We start from the raw sequence: 19,122 nt of genomic DNA, 5'->3' as shown, positions 1-19,122 counted from the left end.
ACTGATGCATAATTTTTTAGTATGTATCTTAAAAATATTACCTAAAATATACTTTGAATATTAAAAAAAAATCAAATGTGTTCTGTTTTATGTTTAAAATATTGATTTCTTAATTTTGCGTTCGTCTTATACATGGGGGCATCTTATACAAGGGAAAATATAATATTTCATGTCACAATTCATTACTATCAAGTTCTTGATATGTACTCAGGGTGTGTAGGATATTATGATAGTACTAGATGAAAAGGCTACATCATTAATAATTTCCTATTGACAATTTTCCTCTACATTAATCTGTTATCTGTCAGGACTCCAGTATTATCAAATCTTATATTTTGGTCTTCTAAGGCCTTACTATATCAATCCACTTCAATCTTTGTCTTTCTTTGGATTTAAAAAAAAAAAAAAAACTTGTTTTACTAACTTCTTCTCTCACCTTCTGTTTAACTATACCAACTGAGATTAGTGCTAACAATGATAAGTTCTTTCTTAATATTGATGCCATCTGTTCACTCTCATATATCTAGTTTCCGGTCTTCAATCAAGTGTTTTGTTTCTAATCCATCAAGTTAAAATTGGTTTGAACACTGTCTTCTATGCAGCTAGTATTGTGTATTAATTAATTTCTCTTCTTCCATATAAATTTATTTACTTCCTACCATATCACCTTTACCAATTCTGTTGTCTATTTTTCATATTTAATTTTACAATTTTTACTGAAAGTAAAAATTGTGTCTAAACTGTTTTATTTATTCTATAGGTTCTCTCTGTTTGAGATGCAGTTAATGCTGTGTCAGTATTTCTACCTATTTTTCTTGTTTGATTTTCATACAATAAAAATATTTTTTTATGCAACAATTAATTCAATTTAGTTAGGAAATCCTGCAGACTTGTATTGGATTTATTTAGGAGTAAAACATCTGCATAAATATAGAGCAGAGATTAATATGTTGTCCATGTTGTTGTTTGTGCAGCAGGGTGGAGGGCACGTTGAGCATTTGTAATTGTGGCGAGTGAAACTTTAGGTCTTTTCTTCACACTTGGTAATTTATTTTGTAACTGTACTACATTTTCATTATTAAATATAATTATTTGAAATCGGATCATTCTTTTTGAAACACCCTGTGTGTGTGTGTATATATATATACTAGGGGGGCTCTTCTCCCCTGATGCCCATGGCACCCCCCCCCCCTAAAGAATTTGACCTGCTGCACCCTCTTTACATCTTTTCAAAGGGCGCAAAGGTGTATGCATTTTGAAAGCGCACCCGGGCTATTAATGCGACACAATGTTTAAGGGGCGAAAAGTGCCTTCATCAAGCACTAATGCTTTATTACCCTCATGAAAAGGACAATGAAACATTAGTACAGTATATTGTGTTCAATTTTAGGAATCGCACGAAGTCTACAGACAATTGGGGGGGGGGTCTTTAAAGGGAATAAATGCAAAAATATAATATAGATGATAATGATATTTCATGGATGAGCACCGCACACCTAGCACACCTGGAATATGTGCATCCTTGTCTTGCATCTGATTTAACATTGAACCATCTTCCTGTGTGCCTTCTTCAATATCACTGTCCATGAGACTTTCCTTATTTTTTGCATCTTTTTGATTAGTCCATGTCCTGAATAGAAATCTAGCAGGTGCCATTATTATTAGCTTTATTCTTTTCTTCAGATTTCTACATGTCTGTTATCATTTCCTACTCTGCTGTTTTGATCTCTAACAAGGACCAACAAGTCTTATCCAGTTTTAACTGGAAAATTTAAATTATTTTATACTATATCAACATATAACCATCCTTAAATTGATTGCAACCACAATTATCACTCTGAAAAAGTGCATTTCATTCACTAACATTCTCCATGACTTTCATCTACCTCTTCTTACTTCCTCTCTGATCATATTGCTTTGCTACCAGGAATGATTCTGTAATCCTGTCTTTTATAATCTCTCTTGAGTGAGGGAAGAGAGAGATGATATCAAGATAGAATTACAAGATCATTCCTGGAAACCAAGGAAAACTATATAAGATCGGAGAGGAAGGAATGCCCCTCCCCCCACACACACACCCCAGACTGGTGGTGGAGGGGAGAGACCATTCCTTTTCTCATCATTTGTATTTCACATTTTCAGTAACTTGGTTACCTGTCTCTGAACTTTAGCTGCTATATCCTTACTCAGTCTGGATGGTTGATAATCAATCTGCACACAGTAATGCAGATGAGGTTTGATCAAAACCCCACCTTGCCAAATCTCAACACTTTGATCAACTGCATTAACAGAACTTTTGTCCCCTCATCTTCCTGCTATACATTACAACCAGTATATAATTTAATATTCCTATTAATTTATTTTCTTTTCATTTCAGTTTCTTTTGGTCATTTGTTCTCTTTCTTTACTGCCCATCTTATTTTTTTTTATGTAGTTCTCATCCTATCCTTGAAAAGTTGTAAATCTATAATATATTAGTACCAGGGATGTTTTTTCAATAACTTTTTCAGGCCTTCAGTAACCTAGCTGGCAGTTTCACACTAGACAGTGAAATTCGTTTCCACTTGACTTTTACAAACATCCATGCCTATGGTGGGATTTGAACCCATAACCTAATGGTTGAAGAATGTTACTCATTTTTCCAACCAGATTGGTGAATATGATATTCTTCAGGAAAGAGATCATTCAATATTTCATTTACATTGAATGAGCAGGTGATTTAATTTTGTCACCAATCGTTTCTATCTATTTGACATATTTGTTTATGGTTTTATATATATAAAAAAAAAAAAAGTTCTAAAAACTAACCATTACTATTTAGGACCTTAATGGAGGGGGGGGGGGTCTGCTTTAGACAGCACAAAGTATCATTACACTCCTTAAATGTGTACATTTACTGCCAGAATTATCACTATCTTCTTCAGGCAGTGCATTCCATGTATTTTATTTTTAGATATTTATTTTTTTGGTGGCCACCCATGAAAGGTTAAATGCAGACCTATAGTGCATTTGTATCATGGGTGGGCTAAGGATTTTTTTTTTTTTATTAATACCCTGCTCTAGAGACCAAAGATGAAACTTTTTTTTTTCAAGCCACTTCAGGCCTCCAATAAGTAGGGATGTTGATCTCACACACCAGGTGATGAAATTGATCCCCCACCTAAGCCACACTCTATACAAAAAAAACAAAAAGGCTACTTTTCATTTTCTTATTCACTACTCACTCCTTTGCTTAACTTTTAGGTATGTCCCCATGTTTCACTTGTTCTGCCATATGAAAAATCTCCATATTTTCTGCAGTGTTCTTCATAATTATCTGTCAATTCTTTACGGGTTTTGTACTCACTGAATTAACTTGCCTGTACATTTTATATTAATCTTCCATTGCGCCAATAGGCCTATAACAATATCTTCTTTTCTCTATCTCATACCAAGCACCCACAAACCTACTGCTTTTTATGAATATTTGCCACTTGTGTTTTTCTGCTATAGTCAGCTCTCATGACTTCTTTATTGACAACTGTTCCAACAGAAACTGTCAGGTCAGGTGGATCAAATCTCTCCATTTCTTTCTATTTTCCCAAATTCTTCATTTGGGAAGTTAGAAACTCTTCCAGTTCAGGTGTCTTTTTTCTCTAGATCTTCTCTTCTCTGGTCCTCTTGGCCTCTTCCTCTCAAATTCCATTTTATGCTTTCTTCTTAGAAATATATACACGTTTGCAAGAATAATGTTTAATTTGCCAAATATTTTGGACCGAAATATTTGGCAAATTAAACATTATTCTTGTGCAAACGTGTATATATTTCTAATCATTATGTCACAAGTATCGTTAAAAAATCATGCTTTCTTCTTGGTATTCTTTGTAAATTCATTATTATTATTATACAGGTATCTCCATGGAGTCAGGAAGACTCATTGGGGGAGATCCATTTCGCAACTTGTTCTGCCCATTCACTACCCTCCAAACAAAAAATCTACTCCTAAAACCCTTGTTCTCTCTCTCTCCCTGCCATGCACTGAAAAAAGTCTTTAGTGTCAATCCTATAAAACTCCTTTAATAATTTAATGCCTCGATTATGTCTCTTCTTTTTTTTGCCTTGTCAGCTAGTTTTTTGAAGCCCACAGACTGCCAACCTAGAGAAGCATTCCATAGACTTGTCACTTGTCTTTAGATCCTGTATACTACTACTTCATTCCCACGGAATCCAGGTGTTCACATCTGCAAGCAGTAGTCCAATTTAAGCCTCGCATAGGAGAATAATAATCGCCCTATCCCTGCTTGTGTCTTCTTCAACAACCAGATAATCTAACATGCTGTTCTGCTACTCTCACAATATGCACTCTCAACTTCAAAACTCTCTGTCCACAATCACCTGGCCTCACCAGTTTCCTGCAGTTTAGTTCTATCAATATAGTAAGGCAGTTTGTGGTCTTTTCTTCCCAAAGTGCCTCACTTGGCCACATTAAACTTGCAGCTATTTACATTTGTCCATACTGCTAGTCTATTTAAGTATTCCTGAAGGATCACTTTTATTTACCATTGCCTTTCCCAGTGGTTAAACAACTTCTCATGTATGGATTACTGGGTGGGGTATGATGGGAGAAGTATAGCAGTTAGCCCTCAGATACAGGCATTCCTATTTTACCTCAAAATGAATATTCCACTTTTGTGCCATGAGGAACTGAGCTCTTCAGTCTTTTTTTACTTTTCAAGAAAGAATTTTCATGATGAACTACTACTTTGCACATGATATATTATAAAAATAAAGGCAATGAAAACAGATTATAGCTATGAGTAAAGGAATAAGTGAAACTTATTGCTTTACTCATAACTATATTTGAATATAAATGAATCTGAAATAAGATCATTTTTATTTTAAAGAGTCACTAGCATGAGATTCTTACCAATGCAATGAACTATCAATCCTAGCTCTTGATAATCAAATAATGTATACTGCAGTTATTATAATTAATTTGCAAACTACTGTTGCTTCTATTCTTAGTGATTCACTGCAAAACAAAACTGCATTTAGAGATAAACATAAAAAAAAAAATTGCGAGAGGATAAGGGAAAGAGTGAAGGTAAGCTATGGGTGAATATATGTACATAAGTCATAACTGTTTAAATAGTGATGAATCTTGTGTTACATATTAATTTGCAGTATTAAAGTACATTAACACATCTTAGAGTAATCACTGTATTTGCCATACATATGTAGAGTTTATGCTGTTGTCACCCAAAACAGACAAGTCTCATGTGGAAGCTAATAATAGTAAGACAGCTGTAGAGAACATATGTTAAGGAATATTCACACTGCAGTAATGACTGCCTATGCTTAGTAGAATGGGAAGATTGATGTTCTGTCTTGTCACCAATACTCCATAACAGACATTATGATTTGTCCTCATCCTGTTGCCATTAATCATTTTCTGGAATGTATCAGCTATGACACTAACATAATATTTCATGATGAGTTACTGATCCAACCATTTCTCAAATTGGTTTAATATTTGTCAGGTTTAACTTGCCATTTTTGTTTAAAAACACTTGTTTTGCTAAGCTTACATCTTCTGTTCTGTTTAAGTATCATCATAGATTAGCTCTGCTTATAGATTCTTGAATATTAATAATATCAAGTGTTCTTTATTTATACTCATTATTAAAAATTATGTAAAAATAGGGGGAAAAAATGCTTAGCATCCACGATACAAAATATACTATAGGTTTGTAAAATAATCTTTTGTGGGTGAGAACAATATAAAAAAAAAATGCATGTATGTATGCGTGTGTGTATATATATCATATGATGCAGTTGTTTTGTTTGTTCATAAATGACTGTTTGATGGATTGGAAAACTTTGTGTATTTGGATATCATGCATATAATATAATAGAAAATAAGTACACCTGAGGATAATGTAATTGGAATATCGTATGTAGTCATACCATACTCCAGTTGTATGACTACAAAAGGACTACATCCCTTTTTAGTCATTCAGGAGCTTCATGGAGGTCTATCACACATTCCTCACTCATCTGCACTCACTTTCTTATCGGGGAATTTGTTCCATGGTCCAACCATTATCCGTCTAAAAAAGCCACTACCGTCTTTTCAATCCATCCTTCAAACCACCATTACACAGTTTTGATTATTATTTTTGTTATCTGCCTTTCTACACTCTTCAAATCCTGGTGAATAGATCTGAGCACAATAATTGAGATATGGTCTGATCAGGGCTTTATACAGTAGAATCACCTCTTAACTCTTCTGGGTCAACATCCTTTTGAGTATTGCAACAGTCGTATGAGTTCTCTTCACCACTTTTGCAGTATGTCCCCTAATCTTCACATTTTTATTGACTGCCATAACATGATCCCTTAACTTCTTCACTTCCTCAAGTATGCAACTATCCATTTGTGGATACCAAATTTCAAGATTTACATTTAGTTGCATTCTACTGACATCACCAATCATGCTATTCAAATCCTCCTGAATGGCTACAATATCAACATGCCAAGCTTTACATCATTTTAATATCTCCCTAGAATCCAGTGAAAATTATTGACATAAGGATTAAACAGTAAATGACCCATGTGGAATCCTACTTATGACCTTCCTTTTTTTTTGATACTACTTCCCCATCCACAACTCTGATATCTAACAAACAGCAAATTTCCAATCTATTTTAGTAACATGATACCTTTCTCTTAAGGTTACATGGTGGTCAGCATTCATAGTGAAGAATTTATGGAGACACAAACACACCTGTTGGAGTCATTACTTCACTTATGATTAAGGAATAACACTCGACATTTTGACCTTTTTGAGGTCATCATCAGGAAAACATGTATATATGCATACAGAGAACATAAACTACACGACACTACACAAAAGTAAGTTAAATCTAAATGCTTTGTTAATCATTTACCCTAGCTTGACCTCTGGTGGAAAAAAATAAAAGAAACTAAATAAATAAAATATATAAATTAACAAAATAAAACAAATTTTTATACATATCAATATAATAATATACAGATAATAGAAAAAAATCTCTAAATAAAAAGAAAGTTGCATAGAGGAACTACATTAAACATCTCTACAGTCTTCTTATATTGAGGTTGCCATCATGTTCAGGATACTATATAGGTTGCAGATGGGTCCTCCAGATTCTTGGAAATTACTAACCAATCATTCTTGTTTAGATTTGGATGATGTTCAGTATCTCACAAGTTTCCTTGAATTTTCTCTCAAACCAGGTTTTGGTGCAGTGTAGGGACTTGTTGCCTTTCCAATTGATTTCGTGACGTGTTTGGTCTGACAGGGCTATTTTACCATAGTGGAGAAATTTATTGTGGCATTTATGTTCATCTTTTCTTATTGGGATGGTGTGCACTGAATTTTGTAAACCCCTGGGTGGGCAAGGTAGAGAAGGAGATCTTTGGATGAGCTGAGTATACCTCTTAAGTTTGCAGGAGATTTGAAGGTTGCCTTAATGTATTTATCTAGTGTTCTATTTTATCTGATATTTCCCTAATGTATGTGACTATACCATTTTTGTTTTTAATTGTATTGTGGAGCATCTTGTGAATTTTTTATTTGTTATAGCCATTTTTTTTTTTATAAATGCTTGGTTAATAATTTCATATTCTTTGTTCAGAGCCTGCTCATTTGAGAAAATTGGTAGGGCTCTATATTTGAGGGTGCTAATGATGATCCCTATTTTTTGTGTTCGATGGTGCTAAGGTAGGGAAGGGAATTATTAGGAATGTACCTAATGTTTTGCAGCCATTAGGCCAAATGGCAAAAATATCAACATATCTGAACTAGGCTTTAGGTTTGCCTGAATCCTAATGCCCAAAGTCTCTTTAATAACCCTCTTCCTTTTCTAGACACACTTGTCATGTGTCTTTTTCCTCAGGCTCTCTTTCATTCATGGTCTATCGCAAACCTACACAAAAAATTCATTCCACCATCCAATCCAAAAACTAGGGATCATCAGCCCCACTGAGCAGGCTCTGAACAAATAATATGAAATTATTAGCCAAACGTTTATAAAAAAATGGCTGTAACAAAAAAAAAAAAAACAGTTCACAAGATGCTCCACAATAAATTCCATAGCCATCCCATACATTAGGGAAATATCAGATAAAATAGAACACTAGATAAATATAATATTAAGACAACCTTCAGATCTCCTGCAAAATTAAGAGGTATACTCAGCTCATCCAAAGATCTCCTTCCCTATCTTGCCCACCCAGGGTTTACAAAATTCAGTGCACCTGCAACCAACTCTACATAGGGGAAACAGGGCACACCATCCCAATAAGAAAAGATGAACATAAATGCCACATTAAATTTCTCCACTATGGTAAAACAGCCCTGTCAGACCACACACACTTCAAACATGTCACAGAATCAATTGGAAAGGCAACGAGTCCCTACACTGCACCAAAACCTGGTTCGAGAGAAAATTCAAGGAAGCTTGGCTGAACATCATCCAAATCTAAACAAGAAGAATGATGGATTAGTAATTTCCAAGAATCTGGAGGACCCATCTGCAACCTATATAGCATCCAGAACATGATTGCAGAAAAGCTTAATATAAGAAGACTGTAGAGATATTTAATGTAGTCCCCTACAACTTTATTTTTATTTAGAGATTTTTTTCTATCTGTATGTTATACTGATATGAATAAAAATTTGTTTTATTTTCTATATATATTATTATTATTAATTTACTTTTTATTCACCAGACGTCAGGCTAGGGTAAACAATTAACAAAGCATTTAGATTTATCTTACTTTTTTGTAGTGTTCTGTGCATATGTGTTTGTTGAGTGTTATTTTCTTAATTATCATCATCATCATCATCATCAAATTCCTGCCATGTACCCTCAAGGGGTGTACAGGATATGACAGTACTACATGAAAAAATTACATCATTACTAACTTCCTATCTATCCTATTTCTTAATTATAAGTAAAGTAATTAATCCAGCATGTGTTTGTCTCCATAAATTCTTCACTATGAACATGATACCTAAAACTTAATAACAATTTGTTCTTATATTGTGCAATAAACTGTAGCAGCTGCTGTGTTTTCAGTATTTGATTCACTTGCATATGACATTAAGTGAATACTTTGCTTATTGTAACCATTTATTCATAATCATCAGATTTTGAAACTGAAATGCTCTTTCATTCCTGTGGCATGGGAATGATTTTTTGCTAAATCTTTGGATACATTGTTCCTTGTAGAAACTTTGGAATGACAGCATATAATAGGTTGTGTGGGTGTAGTGACATTGACCACATATGCAGTTCAATCTCACTGGGACCAAAGGAATGGTGTGCTTCCATGTGCATAAATTAATGTTCTTAATAATCTGTGTTGTGGTTTATAACTGATGTTTATATTCCATTCATCAGAATATTGGGAGGAAAAAAAGGTTCAAGTTTTAATAGCTTTGTTGTACACAGCAATCATAGTGAAAAATTCAGTAGAGGTATTATAAATTTCATTGACTGGTTTAAAACCAACACCACCCTACTTGCTGAAGATATTTGAAGTGACTTGAAAAAGTTGTGTGTTTAGCTAGAGCAGGATATTCAGCTTTCCATGTTTTGGGACTATCAAACTTTACTGGTTATTGAATATTAAATACCATGATGAATATTAAAAAAGAAATTATAAATTATTTTACACAAGAACTGTAGTTTTCACAAAATTATGTCCGATCAGAGAACAAGTTTTTTTGTGGTATTTATAACCCCCCCCCTCCCAACACACCTACCTATTTTATTGAGTTGAATTTGGAAAGATTAATTTCCCCATTTTAAAGCTAGATCGATAAAATACCAAGATCATAAAATGCAAACAGATAATGCCAGTATTCAAGATTGAGTAGGATAAGCTAACAGTTGCTAATTTTGGATAAAGCAGTATTTGATCCAAAATAATAGTCAGCATTATATACTAAACTAATTTCATCAGCACAGAGAAATCTTTTTAGGAAAAAAAGCATTGTGCTCAAAGATGACATCCAAATCAGTGATATTGAACAGTATTACTTGAAAAATCAAAGAGTAAATTCTTTGGCATTCAACAACATGCACTTGGAAATGCAAACACACATACATATGTATGTGTGTTTGCATTTCCAAGTTTGCATTTGCACTTATATGTTTCTAAGATAAGCTTAATTTACATATATGTTTCCATTGAATTTTGACTGAAAAATGCCTCTAGTTGAAAAAGGAAAAGCTTGCTATTCTGCCTTATGCTTCTGTATGCAAAGGATATTATTATACCAAACTGTCAGGAGTCAACCAACTCAGAGGTTTCACTCAATAATCAACACATGTATCATACTGAACTTTACAGCTAATAAAAAAAAAAAAAGTTTACATGATGGAAAATTGTTGCTTTAATTTTTATAGAATACAGTTACTTACTTCATCCTCTCCCTTCTCTGTGGTTTTGCTTGCAAGCTTTCTTTAAATATGTTTCATTTTCCATTCTGCAAACATATTCATATCACCTAATGTGTTTCCTGTATAACAATTTTTAGTGGTTTATTCTTAAACTTGTTTTAACTTTTGTTTCTTAACTCATCTCTTCTGGTCCTGTCTTCTCTCTTCCTGACTAAATTGATCTTAAAGTTACAGCCACTAATGACTGTAACTTACAATTTAAATTAACTATTTTGTTTTCTAAAAAAACTTAAAACGTACCTGTTTGGCATACTTTTCAACCTCCATTCCTGAGTGCTGAGACTTCCTTTTTGAGTGAAAAACTGATTTTTCTGTCTTGCTTTGGCTAATTTTCCTATTCCTTTTTAATGTTTCTTTCTTCTAAATATTTGAATGGGGATGTATTTAAATTATATTGAAGATCTTTTGATTTTGCTAAATAATATCACATCATCCATGAAATATATAACACAATTTATAAATTCAATGAAAATGAAAGGCACTCGGAAAAAAGAAAAACCACATTTCTCACTGTATATGATGCACTTAGATTTTAGAACAGAATTTTCCTGGGGGGGGGGGGATTAAAGCATATGCCATAAAAATCAGGCATAACCAAGTTTATTCATTTAGAAAACAGATGTTACAGTCATGTGTGCTCTAATTTATAAAAGTAGTTAAATTTTATATGGTGTTTGTCAAGGGCATTATGGTATTCTACTGGAAAATATCTCTTGTTAAATTGCAGCATTGTGTTGTGTGAGAAACCTCTCTAGCTAGAAAAGTTTTAAATTATATGTAAAATCCTAAAAACAACTTTATTACACACACACACAAGGAATGGAAGGATTACCAAAGGCATTGTGTGTGTGTGGGGGGGGGGGTCAGTTTAGGAAATGGATATAAGTAGGCAGATTTCAACAAGATTTGTAATTCCTTTCCACATCTATATCCAGCATATTCCTCTAAAATGTATAATTTTATTTAATCAAAGTGGAAAGTAAAACCAAAAGAAACAACACGCCTCTTATATTAGCAGGACTATATCCTCACGGTATTTGAGAAAGTTCAGTTCTAAAATGATTAATATAATATTCAGAATGTTCATATAATGATTGTAAATTTATATGCTAAAAATGTGCGGCTTATTTTTCAAATGTGCCTAGTATGGAAGTTTATCTTATTTTGTCTTACCATTAACATCAAACTACAAGGTGGCCCATAAGTCATTATTTTTATTCTTTTATTTAATTATAACAAAAAAAATTTTTAAAAATTATACACGTAGGTTTTTGTGGAAGTTTTTGATATTGAGACCACATTGTAATATAAATGAGTTTATTAAAAATAAGCAATAAGTACATCATCATGCAATAAAAATCAAGGCTTAAATTTACACCAGTATGGGCTGCTTTTATCAAAAATTTAACTACCATGGATGTAGGATATAGCACACATGATTGCAACAACTAGCAATGTTCCAACACGCATACAGTAACGAATTTATCATTTGTATTCTGATTTATGAATTATATTTAACAGTTGTGAAGTTATTAAAAACATCTAAAATATATATATACAAAATGAATTGTTAATAGGCTTTTGTTGTGTAAAACTTTTATGTACCACTACTCCCTGATGATGCAAGTCTTGCAATGCATGAAACTTGAGTTTTAATTGCTTATTTTTAATAAACTCCTTATTTATATTACAATGTGGTCTCAATACCAAAAACTAAATTTATAAACGAAAATTAATATTAAACTCCTTTGTGACTTATGTGTCACCCTGTACTATAGTTTTACAAATAAACTTCCCATGGTAGGAACTATATAAAACAAAAAAAAAACACTATCTTAATTGCTCCAAGGTGATGTAAATAATGAATATTTGTGAATGTTGTGTATCATTGCACAAAAATGTAGTGCAATTTGGGGGAGGGGGTGAAAGGACCTTTACCTTATGAAATAAGTACATTTAACAGCTGAAGTTAATGTGTATTACAGGAATAAGTTTTTGCTGTGTAATCAATTTAAGCAGTTTTAGTTACATGAAGAATCTGTTAGATTAAGGATAGAATTTTTATTTTCTATCTCTGAACATTGAAAAAATAATAGCTGCTATGTTGTTTAAATAATAGATTTGAGAAGAATTTGTATTGTGTGATTTGTTAAACTTAAATGTGGAGTTTAGAAATAGCAGTGTTTTCAAATCCCCTGTGTATCTGTTAATTCTTTTTTAATAGAATTAAGAAAACATTAAACATGTAAGCTAATCTCTCATGCATGGGAGCCAAGCTAAACAAGTATTCCAAAATTTACTGAAATAGAATAATGTTGATTTGGATGAGAAATTTTTTCTGCAAATTTCTGAATGTTTTTGTGGTTATCAGTTTTCATTAAAAAAAAAAAAAAAAAAGGTTTATACAATATAATATGGGCAGTGCTAATATTCTTACCCTGTGAATGTTCTCCCTCTTGTATATTGTATTTGATAAGGATAAATGAAATAAAAAATTTCTCATTTATTGACTTAAATGCATTTAATGAACTTGCTAAGATAGAATACTATGTATACCTTGCAATTTGAATCTGATCATGGACAGGAGACAAAAATGAAAATATTTTTGCTCTAGTAGAGCTACTTTGATGGATTAGCATTTCACAGACAATTGTTTCATTACTTTGGATTCATATGCAGCCTGAAATATTTTGCATTTATGTGAAGAATGTTTTCAGAGTGTGGTATAGTGGATTGTTTAGACGTGATTTATTTTAATCTACAGGAGATATATACTTAGAATCTTACTACTTACTGTTCAATTCTTTCAAAACAGTCCTTAACCATGTACACAGAGGAGTTGATTTTTCTATCTAATATTCCTAAATTGTTCCTCCCTCATTAGCTAAGCTACTAACAGTTTAGTATAAAATGCCCTAAATCCCTGTGACAATTTAAGCCTTGGTTCTTCAAAAAAAAATGTCAAGGCTGTGCAAGATAAGAACTAGCTTTCATTCCACTCTCTGTCTTCTTTTATTGTTTATATCAATACTCAAAATAGCTGCAAGAAACTACCAATGGAAGAGCCAGAAGAGGAAACTCGAATCCTATTCAAATGGCAATTATGCCTTCTGGTGTCTTGCCAATACTGAACTCATCCCTGTTACTTGTATGGTCCCATTGCATCATTACCAGCACAAAAATCCAATATTCAATCTTCATACTTTTTCTCAAATGCATGCAAAGTTGATCTTGATAAATATTTCCCAAATACAACACGCGTGCCTCACACCAGAAACAGATAAGACGAATCCTGTCCAAATTATTATTATCATTACGTGACACTTCCAGGGAGTCCGAAGACTCATCAAGGGAGGGCACCTACTCTACAACTCTGTTTCCACCAACTACAATGAACCACAACTACTACCGCCCACCACTAGTATTTTCACAGACAATCACAAACATCCATGCTACCCACGACAGGATTCGAGCTGCAGACAATAACCGGTACCAGAAAATTTCCTACTTATGATGGTATTCCTTTGCTAGTTCTGAAGGCTTGCACCCCTGTTTTGTTGCCTTTTTATGCTCTTTTATTCCACTAATATGACAAAGTCTGATTTCCCATTCTCTAAGAATGGGAACAAAACCTAAAACAGATTATCATTCAATGCATTCAAATTCCACTGTGGGCATCCAAATTATTTAGAAAATATATGCTCGTATATAAATAAATAAAAATCTCTTACTCGCCCATAGCGAAAGTTTTATGAGTGAAATTTTTGATTATATTAGAAATTTTGTTACATTAGAAACAAAAAAAAAAAATGTCCAAATGGTAGTTATGCTTTTCCATTCCCTGTAAACTATTGGGTGTAAGTCATCCAAACATGGTTTCATTGTATCAACATAATGCAGAGAAAAGCCAGTCAGATTTGGAGAAAAACTTCTTGCTTTAAACAAACTTGATAAGACTTTTTTGACTTTTTGAAAAAAAAAATTATTATATTCGCTTTGATATTTTGTCAGGAAGAGATCATAAAATCTTACACACAGTGGATACAAAGGTTATTTGGAAACTTATAGTATATTTGTACCATTTAGGAAGGGGAGGGGTTAAAGATTTTTTTTCTATTTTTATTAGTTTATATTTTCACAGTCCAAAAATCCTGTTGTACAAATCAAACATGGAACTTTTTCAAGTCATTTCAGATCTCCAGTAAGTAGAAGGGTGGTCTCGCATTGGGTGATGAAATTCATCTCCCAACTAAAAATCACATTCATGCACACAGCAGGATTCAAATCCGTATCCTGTTGGTTTGAGAGTGAATATGGATAAGCTAATCATTTGGCCAGCTAGGCCATTATAGGGTAGATATTCCTATCATGGTATCTATCCTACATATTAAATTAGTCCATATTCAACCTTTTCCTAAGAAGAACAACAAATCTTTGTCACCAAATTACTGTCCAATTTCTCTTACTTCAGTTCTTACTAAAGTAATGAAAAAAAAAACCATTAACATTCCACATTCTTGGTCAAGCAAAGTGCTGAGGGCAAATATCAGAATGAGGAACTGGACAATGAGATTTATTTGTGCATATTATGGTCCCACAAAAAGGTCGTTGAATTTTTTGAGGCATTAGAAAAGGCAGTTCACACAATGAAAAAAGGAAAGTTGGTCCTTATTGGAGATAAACAGCAGAGTAGGAAATGATAATCAGACATTAAAAATATTTTGGGAAAAATTAGAGAAAAGAGCAAAACTAATAACAGTGGTAAGTACCTGCTGAATTTCTGTTCAGGACATTATTACTACCACCATGTTCCAACTTTAAAATGTGCACAAATTCATACACAGAAATAAAAGTCTTATATTGTTGATGATCTTTTCCCATTGATTCGGGACACAAAAATATACAGAAGGTTGGAAACTGGAAATGATCACCATTTAGTATTGAGCAGGACAAAATTGAATTTCTTATTGAAAAGAAGACTGTGTAAAGAATTTTAAAATGAATCAAAGTTGAGCAGCATTCTGAGAAGAACTATAGACTCAAATACACAAATATTATTTAGGAAAAAATGAAAGAATTTGAAAATAAGAACCAAACCTTGGAGATTCAGTTGCAAACCCTGAAGTAAATATTGATTGATTCAGCCAGAGCACCATATGCTGAGTTTGTCTTCAAGGATAGAAAAACCATAACTTCATGGTGGATTCAGGAAGTTAAAGAGGCAGTCAAAAAAAATAGGAAGTGCATCAAAAGTTCCTGGCAAGTAAGTCATCTTGAGATCTTAGGGAATACAGAGAAAAATGTTAAGAAAGCAAAGAACCGTGTAAAACTAGCTAAACAAAAGTTATGGTAAGACTTTATTGAAAAAGCTCAGAATGGATGGCATGAAAGCTGAAAATAAAGATATTCAATACTGGTTTTCATAAATTAAGAAACAAACAGAAAAATCACAATAACTCAAAAACTGTATGATGAATTTTTATGCAATCAGCATAATATAAGATGTGAAAGAAACACCTATAAAAATTGTAAATAACTAGTTTAATTCAGTAACAAATGGGTATATGAAGACAATTGTCAAAAACAAGAGGTCAAAATGAAGAATGTGGTCACTCCACACAGCAATACAGTTCTCACAATGATGTTTACATACTGTTTATAATGGTGTCCAAGCGTTCAGTTGGTAATAACAACCACTGCTCCTGCAAAAATCTCTTAAGCCCTTAAGGTTTGGGGGGGGGGGGGCTGAGTGCAGCAGCATGTCTACCTAGAGTATCTCAGATATGCTCAATACGATTAAGGTCAGGAGACCTGGCTGGCCAGTCCATACATACCATATTCTATTCTTGAAGATATTGTCAAAGAGCTTTGCTCGAGGGCAAGCATTATTGTCTTGTAGGCTAAATGTCTCATCTATGACCCCCCCCCCATACAAATGAACGTAAGGATCCAGGACCTCATTTCTATAAGTTGTAGGATTTGTGGTTCCACACACAGGCCAGTTGTGTGTGTGTCCACCCAATGAGATGCCTCCCCAAAATATATCACACTAGCCTTTCTTGTATATTTTCCAGATCAGAGCAGATACCACTTTATAGAGCAAATCAGACTTGTCAGTAAACAGTACTAGCTCCAGTTGGTCTTGGGTCCAGTTGATGTGGAGCTTGACCAATTTCAAATGTTCTTTCCTGTGAGGTAAGAACAGGGGCATGCAGACTACCTTCCTGAAGCCTTCACAGCACAGGGTGGAAGCAAATACCAATGGTTCTGTATCTGAGGATCATAGCTTATTTGAGGTAGCACTCCTGTTTCAGCAAACAAATAATTAGGAATATTAGTAATCTACTGGGGTGGTATCCTTCCTTCAGTGTATCTCCAGGATGCCATTTGTGAATGTTGGAATTCGTTCTAGAGTCTGTGAGTCACAGAATGACTGACATGAAACAATCTTGTTACTTCTGCTTGACTTTGGCTGACCTTTAGTCTTACAATGGCCTGCCATCTGAATTCATCAGTTGAATTATGTCTTGCAGCCATATCCAAGGATTTTGCTATCACAAAATGTCTTGTTCTTATGGCACACAAAAGGAAAAAACCATCCCAAATTGCCTGCTTTTTGTCATGTCATTTGCATATGCATATACTTCTGACAGTTGTATATGATAACCAGACTCAGCATCACTTTTTACATAATGTCCTGACTTTCATATATTTTTTCCCTCACCCCCCTCCCCTAGATACTTTTCAATTTTTCTCTTTGTTCCTTAATTTATGGAAACTAGTGTAGATGTCTGGAATAAGAACAAGGTAGTAGAAACACTTAACAGGAATGCAATCAGAGATTCTTCAAGTAAAAAAAAAAAAAAAACCCTGAAATGTGGAAAGGTAGCTGGAGCAACCACAAATATTCAAATATGGAGGTATAAAAGTGTTACAGTAGCTGCACTGCATAATTAAGGCCTGGTCACAGATTTGAATTTTAGATGATTGGAGTAGAGCTCTGTTGTAAGTAGCCATTTATAAAAAGGGAAATAAAACTAAATATGAAAATTACAAATATAATACAATCAAAGAATTTTGCCATTGAGTGTTCCTGGTAAAATTTATGCAACCATACTTGGAAAAGGGGACAAAAAAATTATGGAAGAGAATCTTGGAGAAGAACGGACTGGGGTTTTGGTCAAATAGAGGTCACCAGTATTAGATTTTCACTTTATTGTTATTATTGCATTCTCCATGGAGTCGGCTGACTCATCATGAGAGGTTCATTCAACTCACAACATATTTATCACACTGACTCTTAAAATCCTTGTATTAACAACACATTCTGGTGATGCATTCCATTCACTGACAATTCTCCATATAAAAAATCTACTCTCACATCCCTCTTCACTGTGGTGAAGAGGAGTGTGACGAGTAGATTTTTTCTATCATATTACCAGCAATGGTCTCTGATTTTTCTCCTCTTGCCTTCTACTCTTTTAATAATCTCATCTGGATTAATCCAATAAAATCCTCTCACTAACCTTAAATGTCTCTATCATATCACCTCCCTTCCTCCTATTCACCAGCATTCCAGTGTCCTGATATTGTCTTGGTCACTCATCTCAGGACCCTCTCCAATATCTCCACGTCACACTGAAAACCAGGTGACCAGATTTAAGCACAATAGTCAAATTGTGGTCTGACTAGTGCTTTATACAATGGCACAACCACTTCCTTATCCCTACATGTTAGAGTACTTCTTATCATAGCAGCACTACAATGTGCTGCCTTTGCAATGCTAGCAACATGCCCTTTAAACTTCATTCTACTGTCACTCCCAAATCTCATTCACTTCCTGCGGTATGATACCGTCATTATAGTATATAGCCTTATATTTCTGCACTCCAAAATGCAATACCTTGCACTTATTACTATTAAAAATAGTAATGAGTGCAACCCTCACTCCTTTCTTCAAGTCAAAAGTCTATTCAAATCTTCCTGAAGGGAATTAACATCAGTCAGCAGTGCTACTTATAATTCTTCCTAACTTTGCATCATCAGCAAACAAGTGAAGATCCCCAGTCAGTCCACATGATATATTGTTTGCAAACAAGTTAAAAAGTAAGGAGCCAAGAACAGAACCCTGGGGCATGCCACTGGTCACCCTCCTTTTTTGAGACTATACACAACCTGCTGGTATCATTCAGAGAGCCAATCTCTGATCCATCGAACCAATTTACTATTGCTTAGATGGATTTATAGCTTTCTATAGATCCATCTCTATAGCTTGTACAATGTAGTAATTTATCAAATGCTTTTGCAAAGTCCAATAATATCACTGTGTATGATTCTCCCTTAATCTAATACACTCGTAACCCTATTGCTAAAACAGGACCTTTCCATGCTGATCATAATAAAGAATGCTATGTCCATCAATCCAATCCAAGGATCTGTATTATTTATGTTTTACAGATCTTGAAAAGGCAAATAATAAGGTGCCAAGAGAAAAGCTGTTTGAACTTCTACAATTATATAGTGTAAATGGGACATATCAAGCATTACATAATCTATATTTGGGTTGTAAACCAGCAGTTAGAACTGAAGAAGGTATACAGAAAGATGGTTTGATGTTAAATCAGACACG

Source organism: Typopeltis vanoorti, chromosome 7 (genome assembly GCF_054136105.1).
Source record: "Typopeltis vanoorti isolate ZY-2024b chromosome 7, IOZ_Tvanoo_1.0, whole genome shotgun sequence".
Lineage (NCBI taxonomy): Eukaryota > Metazoa > Arthropoda > Arachnida > Uropygi > Thelyphonidae > Typopeltis > Typopeltis vanoorti.
Note: the sequence above shows the minus strand (reverse complement) of the source record.